Source organism: Podarcis erhardii (genome assembly GCF_964252035.2).
Source record: "Podarcis erhardii genome assembly, chromosome: 4".
NCBI lineage: Eukaryota > Metazoa > Chordata > Lepidosauria > Squamata > Lacertidae > Podarcis > Podarcis erhardii.
Genome location: NC_138508.1, coordinates 77219507 through 77225550, shown reverse-complemented (window position 1 = coordinate 77225550; position 6044 = coordinate 77219507).

Below are 6044 nucleotides of genomic sequence, written 5' to 3'. Positions count from 1 at the left end.
AATCCTCTGAGCATTCTCAGGAAATACAACCTCCCCTGCACCTTCCTCACAACCATATTAATATTTGCAGTCCATGAGAGGTCCTCAGAGATATAAGTGCCCAGGTATTTAAAACTACCAACCCTCTCCACCTCCTCGCCATTTATGTGCAATGGTAAAAATACACTTTTCTTTCTCCTAAAATCAATTATGAGTTCTTTGGTTTTTTTGGTGTTAAGCATAAGATTATTTTCTTTACACCATTGAATTAACCCCTGTACTTCTTTCCTATAAGCAGCCTCATCATTCTCACTAATGAGCCCCACCACTGTTGTATCATCCGCAAATTTGATGATTGTGTTGGACTTATACAGTGGGGTGCAGTCAAATGTGTACAGGGAATAGAGAAAGGGGCTTAACACACACCCCTGAGGGGCTCCTGTGCTTAATACTAGAGTAGAAGAATAGTAAGGTCCCATTCTCACTGTCTGCGGCCTATCGGTCAGGAAATTCCTTACCCACAAACAGATCTTCTGATGTATACCCAAATTGGTCATTTTAAGGAATAACCTGTCTGGTAGAATTGTATTAAAGGCAGAACTGTAGTCCACAAACAACAGCCTTGCGTAGGTTCCCTGTCGTTCTAGATGACTCAGTACCGTATGGACAGCGATGGAAATAGCATCATCAGTAGATCTATTTCTTCTGTATGCAAACTGGAACGGATCTAGAGTGGATGGAAGACCAGCCTTAATATAATCTAGCACCAATCTCTCAAAGCATTTCATAACGACAGATGTTAGGGCTATTGGTCTGTAGTCATTGAGAGATACCACCACTGACTGTTTAGGGACTGGCACTATAATCGATGTCTTCAGGCAGGTAGGGACAGAACCCTGCAACAGGGATAGATTAAAAATGTCCGTAAATACACCAGCTAATTCTGCAGCACAGTCCCTAATAACTCGTCCCATAATTCCATCCGGTCCAGCTGCCTTCCTAATGCCAGAGCAAAAGTGATGCTAAACCAGGATAGGTAAAGGAGGGCATGGGAAAATAGGGAAGGAAAGAAAGAGGCTGAAGTGGGAGGGAAATGAACAATTGGAAGTTTCCTAGAGGAGGTAAAAATAAATAAATCCCAAAGTCTCCTAGAAGTGTAAAAAATGGGGGGGGTGAGGAAGGGGTGAAGGGCATGTGGTTGCTCACCTGCAAAAGCGGAAGAAGCAAGAACAAAGCAGGATAGTCGGATGGTTCTGCAGAATTTCAACCTTATTTTTATAGCCTCATCCTGTGTGGGCAAAGGAATGTTAGCCCTCCCTAATCCCATTGCCCTCTGTTAGCTGTGCTGTCTCCTCTATTTTCTTGGTGTTAAAGGCCCTACATCTGAAAGAACCCTTGGTCAGCGTAGAATAATTGTGCAACGATGGCAATCTCTGCTATCTATGTTCTTTATGGTGGTTTATATTATCAGTCCCAATCTACAGGTAATAAATACTTCAAGGTGTATCTGTGTGTATAATCTTACTGCTCCCATTATCTTGTTAAGACGTGCAGTTTTTCAGTTCTTGGAAGTTCTCCTTAGTGTGCAAAATCTTTATGAGTGACATCAGGAATGTGGATTTGGGGGTATAAAATGGACCTCAAATTGAGTCTTTCTAGGTACAGTGGTACCTCGGGTTACATACACTTCAGGTTACATACGCTTCAGGTTACAGACTCTGCTAACCCAGAAATAGTGCTTCAGGTTAAGAACTTTGCTTCAGGATAAGAACAGAAATCGTGCTCTGGCGGTGCGGCAACAGCAGGAAGCTAAAGTGGTGCTTCAGGTTAAGAACAGTTTCAGGTTAAGAACAGACCTCCAGAACGAATTAAGTACTTAACCCGAGCTACCACTGTACTGAAATCCAACTCTCATCATCACCAGGCAGAATGGTTATTGGTGGGATGACAGGAACTGTAGACTAACTACAGTTGGAGGACCACAGGTTCCTCGCCATCTTCACTCCAAGTAGAACACTATTATGAAAGCCAGTGTGGTGTACTGGTTAAGAGCGGTGGACTCGTAATCTGGTGTACTGGGTTCATGTCTCTGTTCCTCCACATGCAGCTGCTGGGTGACCTTGGGCTAGTCACACTTCTCTGAAGTCTCTCAGCCCCACTCACCTCACAGAGTGTTTGTTGTGGGGGAGGAAGGGAAAGGAGATTGTTAGCCGGTTTGAGACTCCTTCGGGTAGTGATAAAGCAGGATATCAAATCCAAACTCTTCTTCTTCTTCAACTAATACACTTTTCTTTAGATGGCCTGATGGGAGTTCATAGGGAATCATTCTTTTCTCTTGGTGCAAACTGTCCCCCCCCCCTTTTGCCATGCTCTGTATTGATTTTATTAAGTATTACAGCTATTCCATTCGTTATTCAAAATAAACTAAAATACATAAAGGGGAGGGAGAAAAAAATGAGAAACACCAATACATAATAAAAAGATTCAACATCATATGTCACCTATACATTAAATTACCAATAAATAACCTACTCTTTAAATGTGACTTCCAACTACCTCACTGTGGGTCCTTTCTTCCTTTTTTAACTGCTTCTTTTTTTACCTTGAAATTCACCAGTATTGTAGGAAATACACTATCAGTCTGTCATATAATTTGCAAAAATTAATAGAAGCAAATGAAGGATTTTACTTGGGAACAATGTTTTTTCTAAATACACTCTGTAACACTCCCACTCTTTTTTAAACTTTTGATTTGTTTGATTCCTGATTACTTCTGTCATCTTTGCAAGTTCCAAGTACTTGCAAGTTCCAAGGATAACTAAAAATGTGAAGAAAATATTTGAATATAATTATTAAAAAACTTGGAGCGGTATTCAATCAAAGTTGAAAATATGGGAGAAAAGGAAGGAATCAATTAGTACAAGAATTGCATTAGTTAAAATGTTTTTGTTACCCAGATTAACGTATCTTTTTTATGTATTACCCTGGCACATATCGGAACGGATATTGAAAGGGTGGCAAGGGAAAATTGATAGGTTTGTTTTTGCATCCAAGAAACCAAGGACAGCAGGTAGATATAGGTATCATAGGATCCAAGACGGAGGATGGGGATTCCCAATTTGGCTTTATATTACGAAGCCTATCAACTGAGACATCTTATGATTTGGTTGGAGGGAGAACAGGGGGAAGATTTGGGGTGTATTGAGCAGAAGAATTTGGAAGCAGTAGGAGGGAAAATAAGATTATTTGACAGGAGGAAAAGGAAAAGGGAAGTAGATAAAATATCAACATTTACGGGGTCCATCTGGGTATGGGAGAAGTAGAGAAGGGAGCTTTTTCCTGACGTCTCTCCCCTCACCAAAATGTGGTATTATGGTAAAATGGCCCCATTAAGGGAGCTCATCCCAAAGGAGGTAGGGGATAAATTAAAGGAGATCTCAATTGAGGAGATGGGGAATATAACAGAAGGTACAATGGAACAGGAAAGTGGTATTTGGAATACAATTAATTGGTTACAGAAAAGACAAATTTCCTCTCTGCTAAAAGAAGAAGAAGTTAAAAAATGTAGTAAAAGAATTATTACACCCTTAAAAGAATTAGTGAAAGGATATAGGACAGATAGGGCCAAGAGAGTCTCAAAATTGTATAAGGTGTTATTAAACAAGGGGAAATCACCAAAGGAAAGTTTGAAATAATATTGGAAGTTAGATACTCAGGAACAGATTTTATATGAAGATTGGGAAAGAATCTTTCGGCAACCACCCTTTGCTGCGACCTCTAGGATAATCCAGGAACAGGGGTTGAAGCTGGTACAAAAATGGTATGATACACCGGTAAGGTTATATCATATTACAAAATCTGGAAGTAATAATTGCTGGAGGAAATGTGGAGTGATGGGAACGTACAGTCATATGTGGTGGAATTGTCTGTTAGTTAATGAATTTTGGAAACAGATTGGTATAGAAATATCGGTAATTGTGGGAAGGAATGTGGAAATATCTAAATTAATGGTTATTACCCTGAGTGGACGTGGGTGGCGCTGTGGGTAAAACCTCAGTGCCTAGGACTTGCCAATCGTATGGTCGGCGGTTCGAATCCCCGCAGCAGGGTGAGCTCCCGTCGTTCGGTCCCAGCTCCTGCCCACCTAGCAGTTCGAAAGCACTCTTAAGTGCAAGTAGATAAATAGGTACCGCTTTATAGCGGGAAGGTAAACGGCGTTTCCATGTGCTGCGCTGGTGCTGGCTCGCCAGATGCAGCTTCATCACGCTGGCCACGTGACCCGGAAGTGTCTTCGGACGGCGCCGGCTAACGGCCTCTAGAGTGAGATGAGCACGCAACCCTAGAGTCAGACACGACTGGCCCGTACGGGCAGGGGTACCTTTACCTTTACTATTACCCTGAGTAGTACCGAGTTAAAAACAAAAGAGGAATGTAAATGGGTAAAATTGATGGTAGTTGCAGCCAGACAGGTTATAGCAAGTAATTGGAAAAATGCAGAAGAGCTAGGGGTGAACCAATGGAGGAAAAAACTGAATAATATTATAATTTTAGAATACTGTTAACTGTGAAGACACATAGAATGAAAGGGCTTAAGGTCAGTGAGAAAGAGGAGGATTGGTAGATATAAGAAATTAGATTTATTAAGAATAAGTTTAATTATGATAAAAGTGTGTATTGGCAATAAGTAATATGAAATTGAAATATGGAATAGACGGGAGGTCGGGTCTTTAGTCTTAAGACCAATATATGTTTTATTGTTTGCTAAGAAAATTATGTGTCTATGGTTACTCTTGTGTGTAATTTGGTATTCTTGTGTGTATTTTTTTCCTTTTTTCTTGTTGTATCAATAAAAATATTTTAAAAAAGAGAGAGAAAGAGGAGGATTGGTTTGAGATGATATTGAATTATTTGGGTAGGTTTGAACAATTTGGGGCAATTAAAATGTTAAAAGTTAAATAAACCTTGTGGAAGGAGGCGTGTTAAGGTATATAGAAGTGTACATATGGTTGATTTGAATATGTTATTATTGAATATTATTGAATATGTATATTATTGAATATGTATACCCAATGTATCAGCCGTCTGTGGGGTTTCACTGTTTGTGTTTTGGTGGTTGGTAAAAAATAATAATAATAATCTTTGCAAGTTCCAAGTACTCAAATAGTTTTATCTGCCATTCCTCCTTCGTTGGAATTTTCTTTCCCTTCCAATTTTTGGCAATAAACATTCTTGCAGCTATTGTAAAAATGCCCTCTTCTTATCACTTGGGATGTCTGTTGACAAAATGCCTAGGAGGAAAGCTATCTGGGGTTTTTTTGCAAATGTTTGTTTGAACATTTTTTAAAGCTCCTCATAGATGGTATCTGTCAGGGAACTGACATCAGAAGGAGAGGTGGAGGCAAGGCTCCACAGCGATGCAGGAGAGGGGTAAGGTATTCAGCATAACACCGGTAAGGAAGGGAGGGAAATGGAGGATTCGGAGAGAGGTCTCCAAGACCCTTCGCCCGAGACCAGTGAGGAGAGCGGGACACACCTCTGCCTTCCCCTTACTTGCACAGACGCGTTCCGCGCAGGGAAATTAGGAGGAGACTTGGCGTCAAACAGCTCTTATGCTGGAAGAGGTTCAAGAAACGCCCACTGACGGATTCTGCAAGTGACTGACCGGCCACGGAGTGTGAGCTGTCAGCCAAAGCATGGTTGGCCAGGCAATCTAACCAAAACGGAAGGCAACTTACGCACAAGTAACCCCTTACAACCATTACAGTATCTAAAAAGTTTTTACTTTTTTTACAGCCCCACCACATGTGGTACATTGTTCCCTCAGCTTGTTTAACCTCCAGGATATATCTGAATTTGTGTCGTACATTTTTGCGAATTTGCTGGGGGTCATGTACCATCTATAAAACATCTTCATGAAGCTTTCCTTTGATGTATAACAAGCAGTGAACTTTAGATCTTTATTCCATATTTTTTCCCAAGCTGCCATCTGAATGGTGTTACCTGTCATTTACTACGGCGAATCTTTTTGTCCCTGAACAGACAAAATGGAAAGATTTGCAAACATT